At 36.3% G+C, this 22,715-nt stretch overlaps 1 protein-coding gene across 7 annotated transcripts in view; it reads left to right on the top strand.

Moving 5' to 3' along the window:
* drk (growth factor receptor-bound protein 2 drk) overlaps window positions 1-22,715 on the top strand; it is a 230,243-nt gene that overhangs the window by 32,776 nt on the left and 174,752 nt on the right. For all 7 annotated transcript variants that reach the window (XM_090405856.1, XM_090405852.1, XM_090405855.1 and 4 more), the window contains exon 2: window positions 17,892-18,000. The gene's annotated coding sequence lies outside the window, so the exon portion shown is untranslated. The remainder of the gene's footprint in view (window positions 1-17,891; window positions 18,001-22,715) is intronic.

Here is a 22,715-nt window from a genome sequence, read left to right as displayed (position 1 = left end):
TTTCTCTGGATTGTATGCTTAATCTCTTCATTCATCCATTTCACACCTACTTTATTTAACCTTCTGACCCTTGGACATTTAGACATTGCTTCTACTAGATAGTTCTTGAATATCACCCAAGCTGCATTGATCTTCTTTCCAGGCAGCTCCTCATTCCATGTTATTCCTGCAAGCTGGCTCCTGAGCTTCTCATAATCACCACTTTGTAATACCCTTTCCTTACAATGGTCTTCACACTGCTGGCAACCACCCAGGTAATCACTTCATAGTCACTCTCTCCAACTGGGGGGGGGATTTGACATCTCATTTATAATAGTATCGTCTGATGAGGTGATCAAATCCAAGTCCCCTCAGTCTTCATATGCCCTCTGTTACATACTGCCTGAGGCAGTTCTCCCTCAAAAACTCAAACTCATTTTCTTTACTCCCAGTTGCTATCTCATCATCCCAGTCTATATTGCCATAATGATCACCCTTTTCTTATTTACTTAGCTATTTGATTATACATTTTATGGTCAGTACCATCTACTTTACCAAGTCTATTAACATCTCACACCATACTGCCTCAAAACCACTGGCACTGTTTCCCACTTGCATCTCCACCTTGTATGGACATAACTCTTACTCTGTCATCAAAGCGTTCCCACCTTCTGTTTTTTTTTTTTTTTTTTTTTTTTTTTTTTTTTTTTTTATCCTTTCTGTCTTAACAAAACACATAATACCCTTCCATCTCTATTCCTCTCAGGATGTCATCCCCATCCAGCCATGTTTCCACTTATTCCAACAATTCTTGGGTGAACAGACTCAATAAATGCAACCATTTCATTTGCCTTGTTTTCTACACTTCTAGTATTTGTATACAAACCTAACTGCTCATTTTTGTTTCTTTAGCAAGTTTCACTGATACCACTTATTAGATGGACTTCTTTATACTTAACGCGAGCCATTTCTTTTTCTCCTTATTCATCTTAGAACCTTCTTCATCCAGTTATTTTCCCTTGATCTCACATCATTCCCTTCTCTTCCCTTTTTGTCTACACACACATTCACATCCTCTTGAAGCATCAACTTTTCTCACACTGTGTTTCCCTTTCACCCTGAGCCTCCCCATTTCTGTGTTTGTCTTGCACACTTGTACTCTCATTCTCTATACTCATTCTACCCATTTCTTGATTCATAACCACCACTTCAACCTCTCCTTGGTGTCTGACGATCCATCGGTTGCACTTTCTTACTTGATCAGATTCATTCTTAGTACTCATTACTCTCCCATTCAGCAGCCATCTCTCCAAATGACTCACACCTAAACTATTCAAATACAGTCCATCACTCTTATGCCATTCAGTTGTTCTTTCAAACACTTGTGTCTTTTTTACCATTTATTATTAAGTTCATCAGATTGCTCTTTTACACTGTTCCTTTTTTCTATCAGATGAGCTCTCATTCTCCTCGTGGCATTCTCGCTACTAACACACTTTCAGTTACCAGTACATTACTACTCATCAAGCCCTCATTCAGATCACACTTTGCACATATCCTCCTTTCATCTGCCTTAATATCCATAATTTATCTCTACTTAATCAAACAAATACATGCAGCACAAATCACAAAACGACTGAAATCGGAATTAAATTCCTGCAAAGACAAAATTGCCGCCATCTTTCCTTCGCCAGTTGCAATACTAAACTACTATATAAGTTTAAGTATTTCGTAAACAAACTGAAAAGCTAACAAGCCCACACACTAGAAACACTTCAAGTACACACCATTACAGCAACTCTGAGTAATAAATACACACTTATTTACAATTAATCACGCCAAAAAAATTATCTGAAATGGGAACCTTCTTTACACAAATATTCCAACGAAATGCCTCTTACCACAATCACTCTATGTTTGAATGAAAGAGAAAGCTGTTGACCGGTAGTGTGCCACAGTGCTCAATACTTTGCTGCTCTTCAATATGTACTTCAGTGATATTGTTATCCAAGGTTTTATTATTATTATTATTATTATTATTATTCAGGCCTCCGTGGAGTGCTGAATAATTTTGTTATTTATTTTATTTTATTTTTTTCATTATGTGACTCCCACTCATAGTACATTGGTGTTGTGGTGGTCTATGGATTTTTTTTTCTGTTAGTGTTAATTTTATATATTTTTTTAAATTTATTTTTGCCTAATCTGGAAACTTTGCTCTAGAGATCAAACATGGAACTTTTTTCAGGCCTTCAGTAAGGACACTGGTGTTGTACAGGCTGAAAAATTCATGTATACCGTAGATTTCTTTATTGAGAGAAGATGGGAAAGAGTAAAGATTGCGAGTCTTTCTAGGTATGATAGGACTGAACTGAGGAGAGAGCTGTGATTGCCAATTATCATTAAATGGATGGTATGAGAAATATCTCATATATCAGTATGTTGATATATGGGATGATTTGGTTGGGAACCTGAAGAAAATGTTAAGTAGTCAGGGAAAATTGCAGCACTGGAGGATTTTGTTTACGAGTCAACCGAGACTACTTGTTTGAAAATATCATTATCAGAAATAAAGACAAGCAATTATTAGCATTCGTAAATGATAACATTCTTCATTTCTCTAGACAGCACTGAGGTGAGGGCAGTGGATTGATAGTTTGACAGTAGATGCTTATTACCTTTTTTTGAAAATGGTTATACATACAATTGCTTCCATGTTGTCAGGTGGATGCTGAGTATCACATAGTGTATAGATCAGTGTTTCTCAAAGTGTGGTAAGTGTACTCGGGGGATACACGGTAATTTTCAGCTATGCATCATTAACGCATGGAATCATTATTAAGAAAAAAAGAATTGTTTTAAACATATATATTTCTCAATAAATTATATATTATGTATGAATTCTCTTACTTAAATTGCGAGTTACTATCGCCACGATGTTCACGTCCTGGCGATAGTAACTCGCTCCCTGCGGTAAACAACACGGCCTCCCCAACAGCATTGGGGAGGCCTACTAGTATAGTGTAATTTACTGAGTAATTTTATTGTATCACTGAATAAGGTACAGAGACATTTGCAGTCTGTGTAATATATTTCTCAACAAATAGTGCAATTAGAGACAACTGGAATAAAAAACGGCACTAACTAATGAATCACATCACCCCTTCCCAACAGAAACTGCTGTATAGACATGAGGAAAACCATATGGTGCCGGTGCAACATATGGTTTTGCTTTAGTCTATACAGCACCCCCGTCATGAACATGTTAAAACTAAGAAATATGTAGTGAATTTGTTTCAGATATTCTGGAATTCGGTTGAAGAGAATTGGTACAGAGACATTTGCAGTCTGTGTAATATATTTCTCAACAAATAGTGCAATTAGAGACAACTGGAATAAAAAATGGCACTAACTAATGATTCACATCGCCCCCCCTCCCAAACTGCTGTATAGACTCAAGGAAAACTATATGTTGCCGGTGCAACATATGGTTTTGCTTTAGTCTATACAGCACCCCATCGTGAACATGTTAAAACTAAGAAATATATAGTGAATGTGTTTCAGATATTATGGAATTCGGTTGAAGAGAATTAGCATTTCATCTCAACTGTTGGCCTGCCTTTGTCTTTGGTTCGCATGATCTTTTGTTAATACCACACCAATCATATGCACTTCTTCATACCTGCTCTATCTCTACTGGCCTACCATTACTGTCTGTTTCTCGTTCTGCTTTTACTGCTCATTAGTCATTTGTGAAGGATTGTTCATTACGTATCTCAAGTCCTTTAAATTACTGTTAATTTTTGAAATAAGAATATTTGAAATAATGGGAAAGAAGATGATGCTATTTGGGTAGATGACTTTGACGATGCATACAATGAAACTGTTCTCGATGCCTAAAGTAGCGATAGCGAATAGGAGTTTCTTGGTAAGTTACACCATTTTCAGTTTTTTTCTGAAAACTTTAGTTTACGAATATTCCCGCATGTATCTTGCACCATGAATTTTTAGATTTAATTTTGGGAAAAAAGTGCGAGTTATGTTCAAGTTAATATGGTAATTTTTTAGCTTTCAAGTTCTTAGGTATGGCCATTGGCTAAAGACTGGATTTATAAAACGCACAAAAGAGAGCAATATAGTAAATGCAAGTAGCTGTAAGCAACAAGAAAACATTGATATTGTATCTGGATCAAATAAAATTGATAAGAGTGTGTCGTCTGACATCTCTAGAGAACCAACTAGGAAGAAGATGAAAAATCTTCTTAAGTATGATATGAATTACTTGAAATATCATTTTTCATGGACAAGAAATAAAGAGGAACCGATTCCAAATTTTGTTCTATTAAAAATAAATTATATTTGTTGTTTACATAAACATATAAATTCAAATGAAATATACTTTATTTATTTATTTATTATTATTATTTTGATAAGGGGGTGCTTGGTAATAATGAAAATTTAGAAGGAGTATGCGGATATCTGAAGTTTGAGAAACACTGGTATAGATTATAAAGAACAGATGTTAGTTCTGAAGCACATCACTTAAGCATAATGGGTGGGATTCCATCAGTGCCAGAAACCTTTTTGGTATTTAGGTTATTCAAGAAATTTCCATTTATATTTATTTCTCATTATGTTTAATCTCATTCTTTCCTTTTTCCTTATTTCTAATTTCTTCTGGATTCACACATATAGACTTTTTTACTAGCTGTTTTACTCATGATTATTCTATTACCTCATATTTTATAACTGTTCCATTTCTTTCTTCTTCTCTAGAACATATACTTTTATATTCATTATGATTAAGATCTCAATTTCCTTCCTATCTCCTTCAGATACACCTACTACCAGAGTATCTAAACTTCTTAGCTCACTTTTGATTTCTTCCAGCTTTTCCTGTTCCTGGTAGCATTCTCATGTTCCAAGATGCAAACCTTGTGCAAGAGCTTCACTTTATGATAACCAGATACTTTCTACCCCTCTTCTGACAGACATCTTTTGTTGTCGGCATTCTTTGTCAATTGCTATTTATTTTTCTCTGATTTTTTTTTCCACAGTTGATAACAGTAGCTTATCATTCCTTCTTGCATCACAGTATCCTAATCAATTTGTCATATTCCACTTATAATACAGTTTAATGGAATAATTACAGGTTTAATCATGTCAGTATTTTGTCTGTCACAGAGACATCTTCAGAAACATGATGTTAAAATTGTAATAACACACACACACACACACAATAAAAAATAAGTTGAAGACATGAAATTAGACTAAATGAAGACTGTTGTTGACTAGCCTTAGTTATAGATAGAATAATTGAGTTTATTGTGTGTGTATATATATATATATATATATCAATGGCAGTAGTGGTGGTTTTCAATGCTTCACAGAATAACATCTCTTCAGTAAATTCACCATTGTTAATATATCTTGCATAGGCAATCAATACAGCTCACTGTCTCTTACAGTTGATTCTTCCAACTGTACTGAGAATTTCTTTGATCTTAACTTTTCAAGAAGTTTGTGTTTCCACATCTTTGGCATCTTCATCCATTCTTTTTGCTAACAGTGTTATTGCTCAGTGGCATTCCTTTGACATCTTTGTCAATCTTTCTCCAGAACTGTTTTGAGAAAAGTTGATATTGTTGACTTAATTAAATCCTCTCCTATAGTATGATTTTTTTCCGATTTAGCTATGAGCAGAGACATTTCATAACTAGCTTCAAGAGTATGATTTTGGGTAGCAGTTCGTACAGAAAACAATGAATTTGTTGTTGATCTTTTTTCAAACTTCTCCTTTAGAGACTAAAATTGGTTCAAACCATAGTTCAAATAAGTGCTATCTTTTGCTTTCAATTGTGCTTCGAGACTACCTTTTTTTTTTCTTTTGTTGGTCAAACAGTGTTCATACAATAGACAGAATGGTGGCCCTTCATCCTGAGCAGCGAGTATGAAACCGAACTTCAAATACTCATTTGAATACTGACAAACTTTTTTCTTGCTTGCACTACTCATTTTATGATGGGTTAGCAACTGAAAGGAAAAAAAATAGTTTTATAAAGTATACTGTATGCATGTGTGAATTATACAAGGAAATTAATGGAGTATAACATGTATTTATACTACTACTACAAACACATATAACACATATAATAAATAAAAAGTTAAAATAATAAGCAGAGAAAAAGAAACAACAAAATATGAGAGATTATGTTTTCAACTGTCAAAGGAACCTAATACAATTGTGGGAAATTGTTCGTTTTATGTAAATTGAGAGTAGTGCAACTTTTGGGTAACCAGAAAACTAACATGTAAAAATGTTACATTCAAAAATGCATGTTAGCATAAAAAACATTGACAATACCTAAAAAAATTAAACAAACTTGCCTCGTTGTTTCTACAACAAAAGCTGCACAAAGTTAAATTGGCGGTGTTTACTTTTCAGAAGTGACAGATGCTATGATCTTTACATAGCATCTGTCACTTTACATACATATCTCATATTCTATGAGATAGTCTTAACACACTTATGCTGCCAAGTATTTATGTTGACTGCTGAACTAGTGTTGTCAGTTTTTTTTCTCAGATAGTCAGGATTGCAGCATCGATAATTTATCGCTGACAATGTTGATTTTTTGACTATATTGGTGATGAATGCAACATCATTTTCTAATTGCCCCTCTGTGGAGCATATGCCCCACTTTGGAAACACTGTAAACCAACATGAAATATCTTAATGATATTAAACATGCCATCCAGATGCAAAAAGGTGAGGCAAAAGAACTGATTGTCTTTTTTTTTGGTACTAATGATATCAGAAGTGGGAAGTATTCTATGAGGGAGGATGTGAAGAAGTTGTTGGACAAAGCAAAAATGAATAACAAGAAGGTTAGGATTGTAAGTCTCCTAACAGTCTATGAACGGGACAAATTAAGGAGGAGGGTATTGATAGCATACGAATCATACACAGTGATGAATGATATAGTTTTTGGACCTATTGCCTGTGTTTGATGGAAAGGGTTTCTATAATGCTGATAGACTGCATCTAAATGGTTTTGGTATTAGGTGTTTAGAAAGCTTTGTTCATCGAGCATGCTGAAGTACAAATTCAGGAAATTTGTACTTCAGCATGCTCGATGTAAAGCAATTAGGGTGGATGTAGGTGAATGAGTGAAGGGACTCATGAGGCAAGTGAGAGAGAAGGACCAGCAAATGCGGAAAGTAATCTCGGAAGCAAAAATATTGAAGAGGTAGTCAATTTAGGAATAAATGTGGTTGAAGGCCTAAGAAGAGGCTTCAGTATACTAATGCCAGAAGTATTAGGAACAAGCAGAAGAAGTTTTTGGCATTGATTAGTACAATCTCACCAAAAGTTATAGACATTAGTGAGACTTGGCTAACAGATGATACAGTGATAGTGTGTGAAGGATTTGGTATTTTCAGGGAAGATAGAGAAAATAGGACGGAGAGAGGAGTACTGCTGATGATAGCAGATGAATTGCAGCCAAAAAGAATAGGAGATTGGCAGCAGGAGAGAGAAGCTGGTCATTTGAAGCAGGCTGGTGTGAGATCAAGGCCAGTAAGACAAAATATACAGCTGCTTGCTGCTGTAGGCCAGGAGTTCCAGGGATGATCTGAAAGACATGCATTATTATTATTATTATTATTATTATTATTATTATTATTTGACACCTCCAGGGAGTCCAAAGACTCATCGAGGGAGAGTGTGCCAACAGCATCGAACGATTGGCCCCCTTCCAACTACTAACCACGCTCAAACTTACTTAACTGAGCCATTAGTAGCAGAGGCTCTACTAATCGACCAACCTTTGCCGGCTAATGCATCAGCAAATAAATACGAATGCAGGTGGAGTGATTATTATGGGAGACTTTAGCTATGGAGATATAGATTAGAACGAAGGAAGAGAGATCACATGGCAGTAAAGAAACGGAATTTATATACCTACTGAGAGATACTTGAAGCAGTATTTGATGGAGGGGACTCAGGATCCAAGAGTATTTGATCTGGTCATAGGATCAGAAGAGCTATCCGTAACTAAGGTGTGCAATGCTTCCCATTGGGGAAAGTGACCATGCAGTCTTGATTTCGGAGATCGCAGAAATATTCTGTGAAGAAGAGGGTATGTGTGGAGCTACAAGATAGCTGATTATGACAAGCTTAAAAGGAAGCTGTAAGCTGTGCCATAGCATATAAAACCCTACAAAGGAATGATGTTAGTAGTGCATGAGATAGTTAAGGGGCATCTAGAGGAAGCAATATTAAATTGTGAATCTGAAATAAGGAGAGTTAATCAAGTAGGAATTAGATGGATGAGTAATATCATTAAGCATGAGCTTCAGAACAAGAAAAGAAAATATAAGGCGATAGATGACCAGCAAAATTATGAATGGTACAAGGGTAGGGCAAGAAAGATGATTAGTATGGTAAAGAAGTCAAAATCACATTAAGAGAAGAAACTAGCTGAGCAGGCCAAAGGAAATCCTAAAATTTTTTTTTTTCACTATGTGGCAAATAAGAGGAAGAATAACCTTAATGAGTGCTTGTGATCGCAAGGCGACAGAAGCAGATAAAATAGTTGAGTTACTGAGTTGCAACTTTGCAAGGATATATCATTCAAGTAAGGTTTATGCTGTGATATATGTTACAGAAACTTATGTGGAAACAGATGTGGATGAATTAGATGTTCTTAGGATATTGCAGAATCTCAGTTTAAATACAGCTGTGAGATTAAATGGGATATCAGCACACCTTTTGCAGGAAAGTGTAAGGAAACTGTCAACCCCTGGGTAAAACTCAAAAGTAGGCCTTCCCTTGCGTAAGGGAGGGCTTTCTGCAGCAAGCAAATTATAGATCAATCAGTATCTCAGGAGTGATGGTAAAAGTACTGGAAAATTTTGTCAGAAAGAGAATTCAAGAATGGATGGGTAAGATATGATACTATGTGAGGAGCAACATTGCTTTGTGAAGTGGCAATCATGCATTAGTAATTTACTAACTTTTTTATAATAAAGTAACAGCTGAGTTGAGGAAATGGCTATACGCGATGGTTCTGATTAATTTTTCAAAGGCATTTGAGTGAATACCACATGGTTATTTGGATAAGAGGGTGGCTGCTGGACAGATATCAGAAAGTGGTATATGGAACAGCAGAATCCAGGTGAAAGCTGGTGAGCAGTGGTGTGTCACAAGGTTTCAATGTTAGAACCACTACTGTTTAATTTGTACATAAATGATATATGAAACAACCTGAAAGGAAATATTCAATTGTTTGCTGATGCAAATTAGGTAGAGCAATAATGAATCAAGGCGATGTGAAGAACTTGCAGGATGATTTAAATATGCTGTCAGTATGGGCAAAAGATAATGGGTGCGAGTTTAATGTGGAGAAATGTAAAGTTATGCATTTTGGGATAAATAGATTACAAGTTGTGTACCACATTGATGGAACTGTACATCAAGAAATACATGAAGCTAGGGATTTAGGGATGGGGTAGAGTGAGAGTTAAACTTTGGTGGATATATTGAAGTACACGCTAACAAGCAGAGATAAGGAAGTTGTTATTCCTCTTTATAAGGCCCTGATATTATTATTATTATTATTATTATGGGTATCTCCACGGAGTCAGTAGACTCGTGGGAGACCCAAACTAGTAAAACAATATCTGTCATATCTCCTTCTTGAATTCGTTTACAGACAAAGAGCTCACAACTAAGTCAGGCAATGAATTCCACTCATTCACCACTCTCCAGGCAAAAAACCTTGTTCTAACACCTTTGTTAACCACACTCTTCTTTAATTTCCAGGGATGACCTCTTGTTCTTCCATCACTATCACACAGCTGAAACATTTCCCCTGCATCAATCCTATAAAAACCTTTCAGTAATTTAAATGTTTCTATCATATCCCCTCTTCTTCGCCTATCAACCAATCTCTGCAATTCACAAGCTCTCAATCTATCAATGTAGGGAGGCATTTTTTACATCACTCACCAACTTGGTCACTCTTCTCTGAACCCTCTCCACAGCCTCCTCATCTCCAAGGATGACCTGAGCACAGTAATCCAAATGTGGAAGTATCAACACTTTATAAAGGGGAATAATAACCTCTTTATCTCTTTATATGTAAACATCTGGATTCCTGTGCTCAGGTCTAGTCTCCTAGATATCTTGAGGATGAGAAAGCTCTCAAGAGGATTCAGATGCGAGCAACCAAGTTGGCAAGTGGTCTATGGAACATTTCCTATGAAGATAGATTGAGGATGTGTGGATTGCGGAAGTTGGTTGACAGACAAAAAAGAGCAGATTATGATAGAAACATTTGAGTTACTCAAAAGGATTTTTTTTAGGGTTGATGCAGGGAAATGTTTCAGCACTTGACTAGAGGGGCAGAACAAGAGGTCATCTGGAAGGTGACTAAAAGTGTGGTTGGTAGTGGTGTGATGACTAGATATTTTTCACTTGTTGAGTTGGGAATAATGGAATGAGTTGCCAGAATCCAGAATTATTAGTGCTTTGTCTGTTAATGGGTTCATAGAGATTGTGTGAATAGTTTGGGTCTCCTGAGCCTTCAGATTCTGTGGAGGTACCAATACAATAATAATAATAATACTCATGGATGATTACTTTGTAGTTTTGGTGCTATATTATACATTCTTGGGGAAACTTGCATGGTGCAATCTGAATTTTTTTAACAGGTCCATGGTCTGTGGGTGTTGGTTTGTTCAGTAGCTTATGGAGCTTTTGAATTTTGGTAGGATCTTTAGTAATCTGAGAGTATGTAATCCAGTCCCCTAGGAGTAGTTTCATTTTCTGTCCATAAGATTTGGTGTCCAGGACTACTGTACAGTTTCTTTTGGAAGCCTTTGTAAATGACCCTGTTGTTATTATTATCATTATTATTATTTAGGCCTCCAAGGAGTCAAAAGACTCATCGTCGTGGATCCCTCCTAGGAAACGCAAAGTCTATCATACCACTCCTTAAACTCATTGACCATTCTCGCTCTCACCACTCTATCAGGCAATCCACGGTTCAACCACCCTCCATGCAAAGAAACCACTCCTCACCCTCTTGCTCACAGTTTCCTTTCATATCTTCCAGGGATGGCCCCTTGTCATCACTCCTTCCCGCTGTTCAACCAAGCGAAAGAACTCCCCAGTGTCAACCCTGTAACTACCTCTCAACAGTTTAAAAGTCTCAATCATATCACCTCTCCTTCTTCTATCCACCAAATTCTGCAGTCCACATTCCTTCAGCTGATCCTCATAACTAATATTGTACAGTCCTGAAACTGTCTTTGTTATCCGCCTCTATACCCTTTCCACAGCTAATTTATCCCCTTCAAACCCTGGAGACCAAATCTGAGAACAATACTCTACGTGTGGTCTGATCAGGGTCTTATAAAATGGAATGATAACTCTTTTATCTCTGCAGGTCAGCGTCCTTCTCATTATTGCAGCAATCCTCTGTTATCTTCACCACCTTTGCAATATGTCCCTTGAATTTCAGGTTTCTATCAATCATCAACCCCAGATCTCTTGTCTTCCCTACTTCCTCCAGTATATCTCCTCCAATAGAGTATGCAGCATCCCATCAATGTGTCCCAAACCTCAAGACCTTACATTTTGCTGCATTAAACCGACACCCCCCATTCATTTGCCCATCTGTCTAGCTTATTTAAATCCTCTTGCATGACTACCACATCTGCACTATTACTAATAACCCTTCCCAGTTATTGATATAAAGGTGTTAAACAATATAGATACCAGTACTGAGCCCTATGGGACCTCACTTGTAACTCTCTGCCTCCTTCAAACTGCCCACCATACACAACTCTCTGATTCCTGTCAGACAGCCAATCCTGAATCCAGTTGACCAACCTGACATCCAAACCCATGTGCTGCAACTTAAATATCAGCTTCTTCGCTAAATCCAAGAAAATGGCAGTATATGCCTTACCCTCATCTACTGCTCTTGTAACTTTATTATAAAAGTCTAGCATATTATTAAAACGAGCACTCCCCCCCAAATCCATGTTGACTCTCACAGATAACATTATCCTCATCTGCCCAATATTGTGTATTGTCCCTAACTAATTTCTCCAAGAACTTAACAACTACTGATGACACACAAACTGGCCTATAATTAGACACTTCCAGTCTGCTACCGCCCTTATGCAATGGCACTGTCTTACCTTCCTTCCATTCCCTGGGTACCTTTCCCATAGCCAGGCTTTCATTGAAAAGCCAGGTCAAAGGAGCTGTCAGTTCCTTAGCACATTCTCTCAAAACTCGTGGTGAAATACCATCCAATCCCACAGCTTTACTGACACGTTCTCCTCCTGCTCCTCTAAACCTCGAACCTGCCCTATCCCTCTAGTATTAAAATTTACTCCTCCAGGATGAAATACACCAATAAAGTGTTCTTTGAACAATTCCACTATGTCCTCTGCATCAGTCACTCTATTCCCATTTTTATCCCAAAATGTCATTTTTCCACAATCATTTCTCCTCCTACTGGCCACATAGGTAAAAAATTCCCCAGGATTTTCTTTGGATCTTAGGGCCAGTCTCTTCTCATATTCCAGTTTTGCCTTACTTACCATACTAGTCACTCTTCTGGCCTGTGTCTTATACTCTTCATGCATCTGCTCTTCACCTGTCTCCTTATATCTCTTCCATAGCTTCTTTTTCACATGCAGCTCCTGTTTAATATTGTTTGTCATCCACTTTACACCAAATTGTGGCCTCTTCTTCACTTGTGGAATACAGCTTACTATTGCTGCTGACAATATTCCTTCACAATTTCCCAAGCACTAATGATATCCTGGCCTTCCAATTCTGCACTCCATGGAACTGCCTCAAGTTGATATCTAAGGCTATTTTAATCACCTGCCTTATAATTCCACATATGCTCCTGTGTCTTTGATACTCCTGCATGTCTATTCATCTTCCAAGTCATAACCACATGGTCACTCTCTCCAACTGGTGGGAGAGATGTCATCTCAGTTATTATCAACTCTTCTGATGCTATGACCAAATCCAAAACTCTTTAACCTATTGTTCCCTCTATTACATGTTGCCTAATATATTTGTCTCCCTCAAGAATTCTAGAAATTCCATTCCCTTATTGCTGAATGCATCTTCCTCTCCCCAATTTATACTGCTGTAGTTAAATCTCCCATAACAATCATTCTTGTACTTGCCAAGCTCAACTGTCTAAACATCTCCTGGTCCCCATCCTCTGTGCTCCTTGTTCTGTAGCAACACCCCACTAAATATCCCATTTTGCCTATCTCTACCTCATACCATATGCTTTCAAAATCATTAGTGTCACTGCCTTCCAAAGCCTCCGCTCTTAGAGGACATAAGTTGTCACTTATCATAAGCAGTACTCCACCACCACGCTTTCCCTTCCTATCCTGACAAAAAATGCTGTACCCTGCTACTTCTATTCCTGTTATTATATGCTCTTCTGTCAACCACATCTCAGTGATCCCAATAATCTTTGGCCAGACTGATGCTATCAGCACTACCAATTCATCTCTTTTATTTCGGATACTCCTGACATTAGTATAAAGCATAAAAATGCCACTATTTCTATGTCTATACCCAGCATTATCCCCTCTAGACTCCACTGGGCTCAGCTCTACCTGATGTTGTCCCCCTTCTTCCAAGTACCTTTTCCCACAAGAGACCACCGCTGCTACCATCCACCTTGGGCATTCTAGTTTCCCTGCATTGATACACTGACTCATTCAAAACCGCAATCTCTCTAGATGCCTACGTCCTTCCTCATTCAAATGCAAGCGGTCTCTCACATACAATTCCTCTCTGTCCTGAAAAGCTCTCCAGGCACCCACATATTCCACTCCTCTCTTCTAACACATTTTAGCTATTATGTTATTCAATATTACTGCTCTTCTGCTCAGCTCATCACAATCATACCTAAGCAACACACACACACACACTATCTTTCCTCTCTGCGTCTTCTTTCATACTAATTCAAGCAAGAATCTCATATCTCTCACTGTCCAATTTACATTACCTCTCAAGTCATTTGTTCCTACCATGACAATCATCTCATCTACCCTTTCACCCCTCTTAATTGCCATAGCCACACTTTCTATTGTTCCTCCAGGCAAACACTCCTCACACATCCTATCTTGCACACCACGGATCATTGAGTCACCATACATTACACATCTTACCATTTCCTCTCTGCTACCATTTCCATTGTCTCCTCTTCTATCATTATCATAACTCTCTCTCTCATTCCCTCTCTTCCACTTATCCTATTCTCTCCTCTTCTATCATTCCCATAACTCTCTTATTCCCTCTCTTCTACTGTTCCCATTCTCTCCTCTTCTATCATTCCTATACCCCTCTCTCATTCCCTGTCTTCTCCTGTTTCTATACTCTCCTATCATTCCCAAACCCCCTCTCTCATTCCCTCTCTCCTACTGCTTGTATTCTCTCCTCTTCTATCATTCCCAAAACTTTCTCTCACTCCTACTCTGATTCACCTTGCATACATCTCTTCCATTCTCCTAACCTCATCTTTCATACTTCTCATCTTGTTCACAAGATATTCCACCTCCTCTTTCAGCTCATCTATCCTTCTCTGCAAGTTAGTCACTCTTACTCGCTATTCATTTACCCAATCAAAACCATCTCCGTAACTCAAGCCTTGCACACTCCCGACTTATTTTCTCATTCATACTTTGCTCATCATTCTCTCCTATCACACACTACTCGTCTCCCATTCGTCATTCTCTCCTATCACACTACTCGTCTCCGGACATTCATTTCCTGCCCCTGAAGCAACTAGGTCAGTTATTGATATATCTAGTTCATTAATTTCCTCCCACTGTGTGCATTTTACTCATATACGCTCTCACCCGCCATATATCCAACTCCTGGGAAGCATACATGCTGCAATCGCTGCGTGCCACAAAGTCCTTTATTATATTACATATAATAGAGTTCTTAAATGGTAGAGGACTCGGTGACACACCATTTGTGATTGCAGTTGTGCCTTCCATCATTCCTTACTGCCAAGTACATAACTACTAATCTAATTGCTAAAAAATATATATGAACACTGTATCACAGATATATATATATAAATAAATATAATGCTATATTCAACTATACTAGATAGCGAAAACTTATCTTCTCGTCCACTGCAATGCTACCGTCTGTGACCTTGCCTTCTTGATAACCCAGCGAAACTCCAAAAGCAGAACACTAAATAACCCTTGTGTTACTGAGAAAAAAAATGTAGCATAATTTACAAAAGAATTCACACTATACACCGTTTAAAAAACACTTTTCCCTAGCACCTTATTGCATTTTAAAGACTTCAGGGCTTTCGACTTAGCTAGTGATATATTCAATTTAGCTGATTTCTAAAAAACTGCAAGCCATAAAGTAACTCTTTCATGAGAAAACAACAAGATGCAAATGATGAACAGAAACGTCTTACTGCACAAGGATTGCCGACTTTCCATAGTATCTTTCATAACCATTCATTTAAATCAGTTGATTCCACATCTTCCATCATATGAAGCTTATTCTCAAAAAGATTCACACCTGCAAGAACAAAAAGTGAAAGTATAGTGAATGTATTACCTTTTTTGCATTTTATGAAACGACGTGTGATTTACACAAGGCAAAATATATATCTGTTATGGTAGATTTATCAAGTCATTCAAGCCTGAAGTTGATCCCAGTTTTGGTTAAGTATTTTTATTTCAACATTTTCATGTTTTCACTATTACAGTTGAGTCACTGAATTCCTTCTGCAATTTGAAGTAGAATACAAGCAAGTTTTAGGAATTGTTAAGATGAAATAGCTTTCCATGCTACCTGCTGTGGAAAAAATAATCAAAATGTTTGATTGTCTTAAATCATGTTTTCTATTCACACAGTACAAGCCAGATTCCTGAGGGATTTCTTAATAATCCACAGTCCCTTCTCTGGTTCAAATTCATTGATGGTGAACTTATAATGTGTAATACAAAAAAAATTAAACTTTGTGGCAGAGAAGTGGCACAAGAACTGATTACTCTGACATAACAAATGCTCGATAGAAATGCACAACAGTTTTTACATCTGTTGTCTTGGACCTCAAAAACTAGTGATGGCAATGTCCTCTAGAGAATGGTGTCATCAGATTTGTTGAATATACTGAAACTGTTAAACTTTCTATGATACCTTCCTAGAATAGGTAACTGTGCCAAGCCTTTTGCTGAGCTGTGGATAGAATGTGATCTACTAATATCATTTCTCCTATGAGATTTCGGAATTCCAATAATTTCACTTGTATTTATTTCATGGCTACATAAAATCTTTAAATGAGTTTTATTAAATATTCCTTTATCTTGATGTGTTGTTCCAAAGCATATCCATAATTTACATTAACGTACTAAAAGTAATAGATGAAGACAAACTATTCACTGAAGTGAATCGTGTGAAGAATATACATAAATCTAAGGTTGATTATATTGGAAGAAACGTGGTGTGATGAATAGGGAGAGATAGACTCAGTCATTTCAAACAATGAAAAATAAAAAAATTAGTTTTAGGTACATAATACATGTGAGTTTTGTGTTGGGAATACTGGGCACAAATGCAACATTAAAGAGGGTGTTTTCTTTAATAAATGAATTTTGGATTAATGAAAGGAACCTGTTGTTCGTTGAAACTGCTCAGGCAATATTAATACAAAAACATATTTTCAAGATATTTCATACATAGACTTTCACAATTTTATAAAGGAACAGCCAAATCTATTGGAAGAATTATATAGGAAAAGTGGGTATTAAAGATCCAACATTATTCCAAATCTGAATGTTTGTAGAAAGTATGAAATTTTCTTAAGTTGACCTGAGAGCTTACAAGAATATAATTCTCAGCATCCCCGAATTGTACTACTTAAAAGACATGAGTGCTACCCAAGCTTCCATATATTCACCTATTATTAGTGCATTTGATAAAGGTTTCACTGGCCTGACAGCTGTTTCGAACTGATTGGTTCTCTTCGGAGACTGGGCAGTAAGCGAGCAAAAACTCTCATTCAGTGCTAAAGAAATCAAATGTCAGTTAGTGTGTTTTCTGCAAGTGAACTCTCGGTCAGTTTCTTTTACTAAAGAAAGAACCATATGGCTTCATTTCGGTGATGTAAAATTATATAGGAAAAGTGGATATTTAAAGATCCAACATTATTTCAAAGCCAAATGTTTGTAAAAACTTATTAAAGTGTAATAAAATTTGACCTGAGATCTTTTCCTATATAATTTTTCATTGCAAAAATGAAGCTTTATGGCTCTTTCTTTAGAATTTCTTTTGGAAGAAATTCAGTTATCTAAAAATATATATGACAAAGATATTAATAGTGTATGTCCTGGACCATGTTCTCAATAAAGATTGTGTAATTTGACAATGTTAATGTGAGACTAAGATGGCAATAAATTTGAAAGTAACCTATGTTATTTTAATCGGGCTAAAAGGATTGTTTTAACTAGTGTTACAGCTGATTAATGTCAACTCACCATTAGTGTTCTGTTTTATAAATTTGGTCATACTAGGTTAGAGTAATATTACATTGGAGATATCGGAGAATTACTAAATTAAACAAGTGACAAGTATGACTTATTGTATAATTCGTTTTTATAGTATGTTCAAAAATTATTTACTGTAAATTAAAAATTCTGAAAGCAAAAATTTTGTGTGAATGGCTTAGAGGGAAATTGATCTAAAGGAGTTATTATTTCATTGTTATAGTTTCAGAATTAATAGTAGAATTTTGAGTCATTTGTCATTGCATAATTAGTCATCTAATTTTGTTATTTCAGCAATGTTTTTATAGCAACTAAAAATTATCTTATAGGGTTCCAGAAAGATATGAATGTACCTAGAAATATTCTCACGAGACTGGCCAAATCTTTTTCTTGCTGGGCTGTATACAATGTTCAGTATTACTCTTCTGGGTGGACTATGTATGATATGACTTATATGTTGCTTGGTTATTTAATTGACTTAATCATGATTGTTATTAAATGCTTCTAAATTATTTATGACTAAATCACAATTTAATGAAAAATTTCACTAACAGATTACAGATTACATCCTATCTTCCAGTTAATAAGATAGGATGGCTGACCATATTACAGATTTTTTCCCATATTAACTTGTAAAAAAATGATTTGATTGTCATCACAATTTCTGGTATGTAACCTTAAGGATTTACAGGATACCATGATTGTCAAGCACAATTAAACTTATTATTACTAGCTTCCTCTCAACACTTTTGTCTTTCTCTCAATTTAATCTGTTGTTTATTGATCTCTACCGCTGTCTCATCTCTTACACCTCATTCTGATGATGCTAATAATATCAAGTTCTTTTCTGTTATTTTCATTTTTAATTTTCCACTACTGATTACACCTGTGTGTGCCATTGTAATATCCACAGTCTTTGGTTTTTTTATTAACTATTGTTTATATTGTTTATAAACTATTGTATTGCTTTCAACACTGTCTTATGTACAGCAAGTATGGGATTTTGGCTAATTTCTCTTTTATTCCATATAAACTTATTTAGCTGGCTTTCTGCCATGTTGTATTGAGCAGGATAAAATGAGTATTGAAAAAAAAAATTGAGTACTAAATTTTTCAGAATAATCAGTGTTGAACAAGCCTGTGGTGTTAATTTACATATACAGATATCATTGAAGATTCAAAAACAAGATCGATGCATTAAAAACCCAGTGGCAGAATCTGAAGGGATTGATTGATTCAGCCAGGAAAACTTGTGAAGTTGTTGAAAGAGAAAAAAATAACTGTACACTGGACACACGAAGTCAAAGTAGTCTACATCTTATGTAGTAGATCATTTTTAATTTCCTGTGTGATCATACTATTGATTTCAAATGCCAAGTTGGGTCTCTAAAGCAGGATTTATGGATTATGTAATTCTTAGCCCATCCACAATACTAAACTAGTAATGTACTTCAGAGACTATACATCAATAATAGACATAATAACAGCTATCATGAAATGCGAACGTCACCTGAAGCTGATGATATTGTATCTGGCATGTGTTTGTATATATTTTAACTAAGTTTTGCAGGAAATATTTCTGCAAATATACTTTCAAAATAATTATGCAGAACTGGAGAACTAGCTGGGTTTAGTCCAGTTTGGGAAAAGAAGAAAGGGAATTGTTGATGTGTTTCTTGAAGACCTAAGAGTTGAAATCATTGGTAAAAAGCAGTATAAAGAAGACTATTCCAAGATCAGTGGCATAGGGAATGAAGGAGGAGGATGAAAAATATTTTGATGAGTTTTGGAATCGAACTCAATGTGGACATGAACCAGCAGCTGCTCATTCATATATGATTAGAAGAAAATGGAAGAATAGTAGTGACTAGTTGAGTGGATCACTACTCATAAATATACTTATAGAAAAAACATAATGTGGCAACAGAGCATCCATGGTCTGTTGCCACATTACTGGAGAGAGCTGGTGAGAGAGAGAGAGTCATCATCAGTTAAGCTGATTGCTCTCTAAATATAATCAAGCATTCTGAGGAGATCCTACCTAAAATGTGGGAACAATATTCTAAGTTCAGGCAGATGTGAGATTTATTAAGTGTCAGGAATTGAATAGGAGAATACTGATCTAGAACAAAAAAAAATAGTACCAAGACTATACCTGTCTATATATATAGACAGATGAAGGAAAAGAAGAAAGCATATCAAAAGTTCCTGGCAAATAAATCAGCTTGTGCTCTTAGAGAATACAGAGACAAATGTAAGAAAGCTAAACACTTTGTAAAACTAGCTAAACAAAAATCATGGGAGGATTTTAGTGGCAAGAACATAGAAAATAAATATTGAGAAGGTGTCAAAATATTCCGAAGGTTGGTGACGAAGCTTAGAAATGGAGGAAAGAGTGCTGTAAAAGCAGTTAGAGATGATAAAGGTGACATGAAAACCGGAGAAAAAGATATCCTTGAAGTATGGAGTAATTACTTCGAAAAATTTCTAAACGAAACAAGCAGTGGTAGTACAGTGGTAAAAAACACTCAACAGATCAGATTTTCACTGTATGACAAGACATACAGTCATGTATACATATCCATACTTGAAGTAGAAAAAGCCATCAAAGGCTTGGAATGTGAAAAGGCAGCAGGAGCAGATGATATTTGACCAGAAATGCTGAAATATGGTGGTATAAAAGTCTTACAGTGGCTGCACTGCACAGTTCAGAAGGCCTGGACAGAGAGGCAAATTCCTGATGATTGGAGTAGAGCTCTCATAGTACCCATATATAAAATGGGAAATAAAATTGAATGTGAGAATTACAGAGGTATTTCCCTACTGAGTGTTCCTGGTAAGATATATGCCAGTATACTTGAGAAACGGTTAAGAAGAATTGTGGAAGAATAAGCTGGATTCCTGCCAAATAGATGCTGTCAGGATCAGATTTTCACTGTATGACAAATAGTGGAGAAATCATGGGAATATAACAAAAATCTGTATTTAAGTTTTGTCGGTCTGGAAAAGGCATATGACAATGTGCCAAGAGAAAAGCTATTCAGTACACTACAGTTATATGTTGTCAATGGGACATTATATCAAGCAATACTTAGTCTGTATTTGAGTTGTAAGTCAGCGGTTAGAATTGAAGGAAGTACAGGAAGATGATTTAATGTTAAATCTGGAGTGAGAAGAGGATGTACATTATCCCCCCTCTGTTATTCATTATCTATATGGATCACATTATGAAGGAAAGTGGTATTAAACCTGATATCAAAATTGGAGATGTTAATGTCAGCTCTTTTCTTTATGCGAAAGATGTTATACTTCTAAATAAATCTGCTGCAAGTCTGCAAGATTCCCTGACTAAATTGAATAACTGTTGTAATAGATATGGTATGAAGGTCAGCATTAAAAAGACAAAGACAATGAAAATAGGCAGAATCATTGAAAATGTCAACTGTATTGTGAATGGAGAACCTGTGGAACAAGTAAAACATTTTAGCTACTTAGGCAAGATTTTTACTGAAGATGGTAAATTAAATATGGAAATAGATAACAGAATCAACAAAGCTGGTATGGTAGGAAGTCAATTGAATAAATTCATATGGAATAAGAGAGAAATTAGTCAGAACACTGAATTAGCTGTATACAAGACAGTTTTCAAACCTGTTTTAACTTATGGATCTGAGAGCTGGGTCAGAAGTAAAACACTTGACCAAAGACTAGAGACCGCAGATATGAGAGTCCTGAGAAAGATTAGACGCATGAACAGATGGGATCAGTGGCAATATCATATTAAAAACGAGGATATTAGGAAAGAACTTGACATTGTCAGCATCCAGGAATGCTTTAGCAGAGCTAATCTCAGGTGGTATGGTCACTTAAACAGAATGGGTGAAGAAAGATTAGCAAAACAAGTGTTCTCTGCCATGTTGGCAGCAAAACGACCCAGAGGGAGACCAAGATATAGGTGGATTGATATGGTACAATGTGCCTTAGACAATAGAAATATAAGATCTGATAATGTGGGAGTCTTGACAAGTAACAAACTGATTTGGAGGAAAATTGTAGATAGGAAGTTAGTAATGATGTAAATTTTTCATGTAGTAGTATCATATCCTGTAAACCCCTTGAGGGTACATGGCAGGAATTTGATGATGGTGATCTTCAAATATGAATTACCTGAGTACTATGCAGTGTGAAAATGAGAGTAATTGAGAGTACTGTCATGAGCAAAGCTGTGACTAGGATTGGTTGTCAGAGAAAGGGGATCTTTGATATATATAGGAGGAAGAATGCAGGTGAAAACACACCCTGAAGTACTCCCAATATTGATTGAAAAATCTGATGAAAGGGAACTATCCACCATGACCTGCAGTGGTCAGCCAGTGAGGAAGTTTTCATCCATTCATAGAGGGAAGGAGGAATACCATAGGTCCAGACTCAAATGCCTTGGAATTATCAAGAGTGACCACTTGAGTTTCTCCAAACTGTTACATGGCTTGTGTCCAAAGGAGGGTGAGGTTGCCTAGGAATTCTTTTGTGGAACTAGAATGATGGAATCCATATTGGTAATTGGCAAGTGTGTAAGTGGTGAAGCACTTGGCTGCTGATGACCTTTTCCGTTATTTTTGAGAGTATGATAAAAGAGTGCTTTCAAGCTGTAGTATAGGTGCCAGATAAGTATTAGCAGCTTGAAGAAATGGTACAATATGGGTTTAAGTTCTAGAGCACAAGCTCTTTTAATACATCTGGAGTAATACATCAGTGCCAGAAGACTGATTGGTATCAAGGCTACTGAGTATTTTTCAGATGTTTTCAGAGGAGGCGTACTGTGAATAGTACTGTGTCACTCAATTGTGGAATAGTGGGAGGAGATTTGCTTTGGAGTTAAGAAACTGATGCCAAGAGATCAACTGCACACCGATTATGTGCATTTGATTTTGAAAATTTAATTTTTCCAGTATTAAAAATTTATTTTTAACTTCTGCTAATATGATTTGTATATACTCATCACCACTGCTCTTTTCCATAAGGAATCCCATCAGTTTTTTATCATTCTATGGTCAGTCTGGTTTTTGTTTTGCCATCCAGATAACTTGTCATCTGACAAGATTGCCATCTACCTCAGAATCATTTTGATCACTTTTTGTATTACTCTTTGATCT

The sequence above is a fragment of the Typopeltis vanoorti genome, chromosome 15 (assembly GCF_054136105.1).
Source record: "Typopeltis vanoorti isolate ZY-2024b chromosome 15, IOZ_Tvanoo_1.0, whole genome shotgun sequence".
Taxonomy (NCBI): domain Eukaryota; kingdom Metazoa; phylum Arthropoda; class Arachnida; order Uropygi; family Thelyphonidae; genus Typopeltis; species Typopeltis vanoorti.
Note: the sequence above shows the minus strand (reverse complement) of the source record. Positions and strands in the feature narration are given on the sequence as shown.